The sequence below is a fragment of the Macrobrachium rosenbergii genome, chromosome 1, assembly GCF_040412425.1.
Source record: "Macrobrachium rosenbergii isolate ZJJX-2024 chromosome 1, ASM4041242v1, whole genome shotgun sequence".
Lineage (NCBI taxonomy): Eukaryota > Metazoa > Arthropoda > Malacostraca > Decapoda > Palaemonidae > Macrobrachium > Macrobrachium rosenbergii.
In genome coordinates this window covers 59,645,964-59,656,725 of record NC_089741.1, presented here as the reverse complement: position 1 = coordinate 59,656,725, position 10,762 = coordinate 59,645,964, and the positions used below count along the sequence as shown (strand labels likewise).

The window sequence follows — 10,762 nt, the reverse complement described above, 5'->3', positions numbered from 1 at the left end:
TCCTAGTTCTGATGCATGTTCCTCCTTAAGGTTACGTAATGGAGGTACATGTATCACTTGAAAGCTTCCCAGTTGTATTACATCAAGTGTTCCTAGTTGTGGTACATATATCTCCAGTTGTTACGTATAGGGAAGTTGGGCTGTATCCAGATGTATCCAGAGGCCATGACGCTACAGTAAGCATTGTAGTACTTGCCAGGGGATCTGCAGAAGGACCACTTAGGGCACTTACACCGAAATTCTATCTGGAATTCTTCCTTGCAGATTTCGTTCCACCAGCAGGTTCTCTGGAAGGAAACCCCAGTAATAATAATAATAATAATAATAATAATAATAATAATAATAATAATAATAATAATAATAATAGAACCAGGGAAGGGGTAGCGCCAGCAGAACTCTGTGGACGAAAAAAGGTGTAAATATATTAGCTAGAGCATTGTGTAGGGGAGGTATGAAAGCCTTTGCAACAGAAGAATATGAGAGTGATCGGCAGCAAGTGTGATTAAGGGTGACTGGAAACAAGGAAGGTGGAGCCATGGGTTATTATGGATGGTGACAGAATGGTGAGTCGTAAAAGTAAGATAGAAGAGGTGAAGCAGGATTCAAGAAATGAAATGTGGTTGCTAAGCTATTGAGACGGACTGAAATGGCGAGAATAGTGAAGGTGTGAAGAACCGGTAAAAAGGTAGTGTACTGTAGATAAGACCATTGAAAGAATGGAGGACATAGTCTAGTGCAAAGAGTGTACAATTCGGAAGTGTTGAGAGAATGGACGAGAGGAAGACCTACAAACTGCTGGAGAGGTAGTGTAGAAGGGCTATTAAAGTAAAGGCTCTTATATTCAGAAAGAAAAAGTGTTCAAGATAAGGCGAATGACACAGTTATCGTAAATAGGTTTATAGGCGTAATAAATGGTTCAAGCTGTGTGTGTGTGTGTGTGCGTGTGTGTGGAGGAGAAAGACCCATTACAAACTAAATAAACACGGGAAATCATATTTTTCAGCTGTAACTTCTGCAGCCGTTTACAATGGTAAAAACTGAACAGGGTAGATGAATAAGTGTCTCGTTTTTGTAAACATAAAACAGAAAGAAATCGACCAAGCAATCAGCCAAGTTACACAACCAACCCTGGCCCCCTCTCTCTTCATGGAATGAAGTTGCCAGCAACATCCCTCCCCGTCCAGCCCATTTGATAATCTAGGCCCTAGGGGAATTATGTGCCGACGACGTCTTGCTTTTTTGGGGGATGGGGGCTGGGGATCGGAGTACTGACCATACTCGACGTTGATTAACTTCGGTGATCACGGGGTCGATTTCTTTTTTCTTTTATTCCTTTAATATAACGAGAAACTTTAATTCATTGTATAAGACTAAAATAAAAAAAAATTGTGACGCATGATGTAAATACAGCATCTCTCTCTCTCTCTCTCTCTCTCTCTCTCTCTCTCTGTGTGTGTGTGTGTGTGTGTGTGTGTGTGTCTTCTTTTATCGCCACTTCCAGATGAATGAACTTCCGAAGCGGGTGCTCCCACAGATGACCTGCTCCCCAACGCTGGCAGCCTTTAACTTGAGCTTTAAAGAGTTTAAGCAAATATCAATAGATTTATTCGTGTTACTGTTGATGAAAAAAGATAATACATTAATACAGATATGGAACTGTCTGCTTCATTTAAATCCATCATCTATGTGCCACAGTGTTGGTATAAAAACTCCCAATTGAAATTCTGTTTATTTGAAAGAGTTGTGACATTTTAATCCGAGGAATTGATGCAAATTCTAAGAGCTGATAGTCTCATCCAGAAACGTTTCTTTTAGTGTCTTTCAAGAAGAAATTGTTTCTGATAACGATAATGAGAGATTTATCGATTTTTATGGAGTATGAGGACAACTCTTATGTTATCATATGACAATGCGGAATTCTGTACTTTCTTCTGTGGTCCCAGACTCATTTTACCCATTAGCTAGAAGATCCTTTCTGCCTCGCTCTCCACGCCATAAGAAAGAACCTTGAACTGCCATTAAGAAAGGTACCATTAAACAATATCATGCACGACCATGATACAGGATACATTTTAAAAAATCTGCAGACTCCTACAATACTGCAAGCAAGATACAATTTAACAAAACCCAAAACTGTCACAGAGTGAGATACCATTTAAAACTCTAATCATATTGTAGGAGTAAATGAAAAATCTCAGATTACTGTATGAAGAATACCATTAAAGCTCTCAAACTTCCTGAACATGGAATATGATTAGAAAAGTCTCCTAGTTCTAAAATTAAAAAAAAAAAAAAAAAAAAAAAACCGCGATGCAGAATAGAGCTGGAAAACTCTCAGATTTATATAAATGTAGAATACCGCTAGAAAGCTCCAAACTGCTGTGATGTTGAATACCAAATATCGAAGCTCACAGGAGGTGTTGCCATTAAAGAAACTTAGTGATATAATTTCTTCCTCGGTTTGAGCGTAATGAAGGTTATCCTTATTCTGTTTTTTTTTTTTTTTTTTTTTTTTTACGTTGATCATCCGTCCGAATATTTTACAGCTGCCACAAGACTAGTTTTTATAATTCTCCTTCCTTTGCCTTGAAGAAATCATATGTTCTCGAAGAAATTTCAATTGGCTAATCATTTTATATCTTCACAATGAACGATGTAAATGGTTGTTTCAAAAGTTTTAAAGGACTTTCACCTTTAGTGAAAAGCTGTTTCATAATTTTCCAGGAAAATGTCAGCGTTAATCATTCTGTCCTGTTTTTCTTAACATTGATTATCCGTCCAAACATTTTACGGCTAATTAACTTGATTGATGAATTTACGGTTACTAAAACTGGCGTCACAACATTTAGGTTACTGACGCCGATTTTACAGCTATCACTAGATTAATTCTTATATTGTTAATTGCAAAAGAGAGGACATTACTGACCGTAGCAATTCCCATCAAAACTGTGGAAAGGTTATTTTCACAAGCTTTGATGGGAACTGGTATGGTCAGTAATTCCCTTCCTTTTGCAATTAACAATATAAAAGCTAGTCTTGTGATAACCGTAAAATTCTTGGACGGATAATCAACGTTAATAAAAACAGGACAGAATGATTAACGCTGACATTTTCCTGGAAAATTATGAAACTGATCTTATCTTCACTAAAGGTGAAACTAAGAGAATAATTAACGACCGATTTTCCTTTGAACGTTATGAAGCAAACCTCTACGTCGTTGTGTAGGAAGCATAAATTGATGAACCAAATCAAATTTATTCGAAAACACACGATTCCTTCAACACAAAGGAAGGGGAAATACCAACAACTCAAATTTCCTGTATCGTCTCAGAGTAAGTCATCTAACTGCCCCGCGCACACCGCTTACATTTTTGATAAATCGAGGCAGCCGAGACCTTAGCCCTGTGGCAGCTTAGGTAGAAATGGACATTTTGAAAAAATAACTCCTCCGAAATATTCAAGGATCTCGTCGGGACTTCAAAGACACCGCAGTAATTTCCGGATTAATTTCCCGAGAGTAAACCGCAAGGATTTAAAGAAAAACATTCGAATGTTGTCTTCAATGAAAAGTGAAATGGGTTGCCAGGTTGCCCTACGGAAAGATTATGAATTTTAGGAACTACTTTGACTTTCTCTTTTGTCCGTGAGCATATCCTGGTGATTAATAATTTAGATCAACGTTTTTCTGCGTAGTGTTTTCTGTTAGTCGAGGTCTGACCATGTATGTCATTAAAATGAGACGGTTTAATCATATTCAATAAATTGCAAGTTTCTCTATGATTCAACCTGGTAAAAGGAGACAGTTTATGTTGCCAAACTGTAACGCAGCTCTATAGCTAGAGTGAATGGAATGTTTTAAAAATGTAAAATAGATACCTCCTGAAAATACAAGTATATGCTATGCAAAGAAAAATATGTAACACGTGTAGGAGATATATATCGTGGTAAAAATTAATTAACCAAGGTACGATGACATTTGTGATGTTCTTAAAATATAAACTGTTCGTTACCTAACAAGCACTAACAAACTAAACATTTTTAATAAAAGAATATTTCGCCTCTAAAAATAAACAAAAACAAAAATTTAAACATGCTTTTACCACAATGCACTAAACCAGTAAAAAATAATTTTTTTGAGACACCAGATTTTTTCTGCTGGTTTGATGGTAATGCAAAAAATGTGGAGCTCAAACATGGAATGAATTGGTACAAAGAAATTAAGAAATCTATTTCTTTTCTTGTAGCATTTCCTTCATGTTTGGGGCTCACGCTTATATTTGTAGACATGATTAGCAACAAAATCATGATGTCTCAAAAAATTATTTTTTACTTTAAATTCATTTTAATGAAAGCATATTTAAAAAAAAAAAAATTATTTTTTTATTTTATACTTTTTAATTTGTGAACAAATAGATTTATGATTGTAGTTAACGAAACTGTATCCGTTTACGGGGGAGGAAGGGGAAAGTGAGGGGAAGAGGAACGGAGGGGAAGGAAAGGGAGGAAGAGGGAACGGGAGGGGGAAAGGGGAAATGGGGGGAGGGGAGGGGATGGAAGCAAGGGGAAGGCGTATGGGTAGGGATGGAAAGGGAGGGGAGGAGGAGATGGAGGGAGGACATGACAAAGTCACTTGATCGTTTGCTCTCTGGAAGGGGGAGGAAATGGGAGGAGAAGGAGGAAGGTGGAGGGCGCGATGGAAGAGGAAGGGGGAGGGGGAGGACACAGCTAAGTTAACATTTGATGTATGTTCGGAAGGGGGAGGAAGGGAGGGAAAGAGGATGGGAAGAGGAAAGGAGAGGGAGGACATAGCTAAATTAACACTTGATTGTGTGCTCCAGAAGGGGAAGGGGGGAAGTGGGAGGGTAGGGAAGAGGAAGGGAGGGGGAGGACACAGCTAAATTAACATTTGATCGTATGTTCCGGAAGGGGGAGGGGAAGGGAAGGGGATGGAAGGGGGAAGGGGGTAGGACACAGCTAAATTAACAGTTGATGCGTGCTTTGGAAGGGGAGGGGAAATGGAAGGGGAAGGGGATGGAAGAGGGAAGGGGTGGAGAGGACAGCTAAATTAACACTTGATCATTTGCTCCGGAAAGGGGAGGGGATGGGGAAGAGGAGGGGAGAGGGAAAGGGATGGAAGAGGGAATGGGGAGGAGTTATATAGAAGAAAGATTCTACCAAGTCAAAGAAGTTGCGAGAAATCCGAAGAGTTTCATACAAATCCTGAGATACTGAGAGAGGTCACTGTAGGATCACTAGAGGTCATTGCTGACCTACTGATCGTGTAAGGCCGTATTATCACCGGGATTGAGTAAGCATGCAAAATTTCAAGTCCATCGGACGAAGGGAACAGGTCGAAAATTGAGTTACAAGATTTGACCCAAACAGACAGACAGACGCAGAAATCAAGTTAAATAAAAGCATGTAAATAAGAGATCGTACAACAATAAAAAAAAATCGTAACTTATCAAAATACAAGGGCTATGTGTTTGAGCAAAGGAGTAACTCTGCAACAGAGAGAGAGAGAGAGAGAGAGAGAGAGAGAGAGAGAGAGAGAGAGAGCAACTGGAATCATCGTACCTCTGTGGTGTATCTCCTGATAGTTTGGTCATGGTAGCCCCTCCTCTTGACGTGGCCTCCGAATGTTGAAGACGCGAGCAAAGTCACGCATGTGGCGACCTGTGGTGGGAAGAAGACCAGCCATTGTCAGAGGATGAATCAATGTAATTAACATTTTTATTTATCTAGGATAAATCAGTGATTAACATCTACATTCTTTTTGTAAAATTCACTCCATTTTCTTGGACGAATCAATAATTAACATCTGCAGCTAAACTGGATAAATCGGAGTAATAACATCTACATTTACTTTAGATAAATCTGTGTATTTAACTTGTGCATTTATTCTGGAGGAATCTATGTAATTAATATCTGCTTTTGTTTAGGATGAATAGGTGTAATTAACATCTACATTTTTTAGTGGATGATTTTATGTAATTAACAATATTTATTTTGGATGAATTAATATAGTTAATGTTGCATTTGTTTTGAATGAATAGGTATAATTAACATCTAAATATTTCTAGATGAATTGGTGTAATTAACAACTACGTTTATTTTGGGGGTATCAGCGTAATCAACATCTGGATGAGTCGATGGATGTACATTCACGTTCGTTTTAGACAAATCTGAGGAATTCATATATGCGTTTATTGTGAACGAATCGTTGTAATTAACATATGCACTTTTTGTAATGAATTGGCGTATTTAAAAGCAATTTCTATTGCGTGTAATTAATAAATATAACGTTAGCTACCGCGTAATTAACATCTTTCAATTTGAATTTGTCAGTGTTATTTACATCTGCATTTATTTTGCATGGCTCAGCGAAATTAATATCTCCATGTATTTTGGATGAATTGGTGTAAATAACATCTAAATTTAACACCTACATTTATTTTGGATAAGAAAGTGCAGCTGATGTATACATTTGGCAAACATGTCCGGCAAAATTTCAACAGGAGGCGAATATATAGTGTGTGCGTATGTTTGTCAGTGAGAGAGATATAAAGGCTTTCTGTCTGAACCTATTAAAACTACTGTACACTCGAAGTACATTTCTGATGTGTTGAGAATCATCCAGAAAGAAACCTTAACAATATCAGACCGTCCACACACTCACACACACACACACACACACACACACACACATATATATATATATATATATATATATATATATATATATATATATATATATATATACACATACATATATATATATATATAGATATTATTTCTTCACTAAATCTTATACATCCTCTTCACCGAAATTTCACCCAATACCTGTGTCGCTACGGCCTATACTAAGTTTCTCGTTGGACGGGTCGGTATAGTTCTCGGCTAGCACTCTGCTGGGCCCGTGTTCGAGTCTCCGGCCGGCCAGTGAAGAATTAGAGGAATTTATTTCTGGTGATAGAAATTCATTTCTCGGTATAATGTGGTTCGGATTCCACAATAAACTGTAGGTCCCGTTGCTAGGTAACCAGTTGGTTCTTAGCCACGTGAAATAAGTCTAATCATTCGGACCAGCCCTAGGAGAGCTGTTAATCAGCTCAGTGGTCTGGTTAAACTAAGGTATACTTAACTTATTACAAAACTGAATATGCATTCGGTCCCTAGAGACTTTTCACTGACAGCATCCTACCCATTTGCTCCGTAGGGGGGTAGTGACGTCATTGCACCTCATGCGGTGCACTGTAGGCATTACTTAAGGTTCTTTGCAGCGTCCCTTCGGCCCTTAGCCGCAACCCCTTTCGTTCCTTTTACTGTACCTCCTTTCATATTCTCTTTCTTCCATCTTAATTTCCACCCTCTCATAAAAACTGATTCATAGTGCAACTGCGAGGCTTTCCTCCTGTTACACCTTTCAAACCTTTTACTGTTGATTTCCGTTTCAGCACTGAATGACCTCATAAGTCCCAGTGCTTGGCCTGTGGCCTAAATTCTGTATTTGACTCAATTCAGTTACATTTAGTCCTACTCATTTGGTCGATACAGACTACGTCAGGCCCTTCACTAAAGTTTATTCTGTTAATGAATCCAGTATATTGATTTCATTTAGACTTGATTAATAACTGTAACCTGTAACTTATCATTCATTCACTCCTAGCAGATTTCACCAGAACCTTCAAGAACTGTACTCTGTGACCGAGGCCTATACATCACTTATAGACTACTGAAGAAATTTCACTAAATCATTGGTTCTCAGCCAGGGGAAATATCACAGTTTCGGGGGTGGGGTGGGGGCGGGGAATTGTGACCACAGATTGTCAGACTCAAATTGGCTCTAGGACCATCAAAAAGGTTGAGAACCGCTGCTTTTTACTTCCTACGCGTACTCTCCCTCTATATTTCACTAGACCTTTACTGATTATATCCAATTAGACAGCTAGTCCCTATAGACTCCATTAGACCCTTCAGTAACAATTTAACTTTATACATTCAATTTCATATAGAATTAACTAAGGCACTTTAACTCCTTTGTCTGGGTGTGTGCAATTACCTCATTACAATCTTATAAAATACCCTTAAGAATATTAGCCACCAATGAAAATTCTTTAATCTAAATAGCCACAAAAATGTGTCAACAAAAAAATTAACCTTAACAAATATTCTGTCAAAATATATAGTCTTCAGAAATGATAGTCATAGAAATATTTATCAAAAAATAGCCATAAAAATAATAGATTTCGCCAAAGAACTTTAGTCATTTAAAAGAAAATTTAGCCTTGCAATTTTTACGAAAACACTTAGCAACCAGTAACTATTTATCTTTTGTCAGAAGTATTGCGAAAATCCTACAGTGTCCTTCCAAAACCTTTATCGAATCCTGCACTATTGGATTTTGCTTTTCCTAAAATGATGGCAACCTTTCATTCTCTCATGATAATTTGTCAAAAATTATATTAGATCAGGTTACCCTGTTCCCCAGTAACATATAATTAGACATTTCAAAGACTTCGTTGAGCTCGAGTAAAAGGCAAGTACACCCAAGAAGAGAGTGGGGAAAGGAGTACGCCAAACGCACGATTAAAACTTTTTACCCGTAAAATTGATAAATAAATATATAAAACTCACATCAGGCCCAAGCAGTCTAGTGGAAGCGGCAATGGATTAAAATTAGGAATGAAAACCCAAGGAGTAAGCTGTACAAGCTACAATATAATAATAATAATAATAATAATAATAATAATAATAATAATAATAATAATAATAATAATAATAATAATAATAAAAACTCAGAATAATGATCCTTGGACGCCCTTAGGCTAACTGATTTCTGGCCTGTAATGCCAAGCTTAGGAATTCTCTTTCTTCCTCGGCTTTTCTTGATTCTTACAACCTCTTATTCTATAAGAAGCAAATCTACCGCCATTCTGTGGTTGTGACCAAATCCTCTGCATTCTACTCCTCTTTCTTATTTATTTAGCCTATTTATCTTTTTTATCGTGGGGCGGTATCTAGGCTAAATAAGGCCACTCGATTGCCCGTCATTTCAACCTTTGCATTAAAAAACTTTGAAAATCTCCATCAACTTAAGATCATCTCGGATAACACTTCAAAGACCACATATTACAACCACAGGAAAAGATGGTTGAAGTGGAAAATGCACGTTAGTTCATGGTCGCACACACATAACCTTGAAAACATTTAAAATTGAGACTATCATCCCTCCTCTTCCTTGGCGGGATACCTTAGATCACGTGACCCAGTCAGACACGTGCCATTGGCTTGCGAAAACACTCCCACTATAAGTGGGACTAGACCTAATTTGTTCAGAATACAACAAATTATGCACTTACACTCTGTTAGCTGCAAAATACACAAAAAAATCCTATTCAGATCAAACCTCAAAGCCAGTGTGCTAACTTCTTTTCTTCAAATCACACATACACAGAAAAAAAATAAAAACAGACGATAAGATGCAGACGCCACCATCAAACGATGTTGTTCTGTACGAGGCGTCTTGCATCAACACAACACCGATTTAAAGACATTGGTATTAGCGTCAACTGCGTCTCACAAGGCATTCCGTCGGGAACTTCACAACGACTATTGTTTTTGCCACACACTGGTGAGGATATTTTCACAAGATATGCAAACGAATAATGCACAGAAGATTAACAAATAACACCTGGGATACCAATTGGCTACAGACATGCAAAGAAGGGAAAAATTGAATGAGCACCGTGACAAGTTTAAGGAGGAAGGCCATGATGACTCTACGAGCTTACAGCACTGTCACAATTGAAAGGCTTCGCCACTAAGGCTCCGTTTGTGCCTCCCGCCCTCCTTAACCATCCTCCCCTCTCCCCTGGCAAACCTCCGTCACTCTTTCTTACTTAAGATTAACCTTCCCCTCCCCCCTGCACCGGCCCACCTGTTTCTTCTTCCTCGCCGCTGATGGAATCGACTATTAAGATTCTGGAGGGTACTCGTAGGAATTAATCCAATTCCTGCGTATTTGTTCACTTGAAATGCTAAATTAGGAGTATATATCAATTTCTTTTTATTTAAAATCGACTTTTCTAATAAAACATCAGTTTAGCTGAACTTTCTTTCCGATCTGAATATTCAAGATCAAAATGCTATACACATGTCTGACTCAAAGACGCAAGACTGAAATCTGATTCAGAATACATGTCTGGATTTTCCATGACATCTGTTTTCACTGGTTTTTGAAAGCACAAGATGCGCAAAGATCTCGAAATCGAATCTCAGTTAAGAATTCTGATACAGAATCCTGATATTCAGTGAAAAATTCTGCCTACTAATTTAGGTCTTTCATTTAGGATGACACTTATTAATTATTAATGAACGGTTAAATCACATTTATAGTCTGATACTTTTAGGTTTAATTTTTAAGTGAGGGGTTGAACAACATCAAGACAAGGTGAAAGAAGTGGTACACTTATGTGGAAAGAGACCCAGGACCTTCTGCCACTCACCTCTTTGGAGGATAACCATCTGCAGAGTCCTTAGGAGAAAATAAGCCACTTAAATGTTAGGGTAAAATCCCCGTGTTTTTCATTTCATGAATGTACAATTTTTTTATCTGCAACATTCCCTCTGATAGATCATAATTATGATTTAAAACGATGCAATGTCTATTGTATCTTAGTGATGTCGTTAACTGATTCATTGGTTTAGACGAAGCTGGCATCATGCTAGTACACCCCGTTACACAAGATGTGGTCAAGTA

The 10,762-nt window shown here is 37.9% G+C and overlaps 1 long non-coding RNA gene across 1 annotated transcript; it reads right to left on the bottom strand.

Moving 5' to 3' along the window:
• Positions 1–247: 247 nt before the first annotated feature.
• LOC136838902 (uncharacterized) lies at positions 248–10,077 on the bottom strand. The gene is made up of 3 exons (XR_010853163.1): positions 9,795–10,077; positions 5,578–5,676; positions 248–287 (listed from the first exon to the last, which is right to left on the bottom strand). It is a non-coding gene; the product is annotated as an uncharacterized lncRNA (long non-coding RNA).
• Between the last annotated feature and the right edge of the window lie 685 nt (positions 10,078–10,762).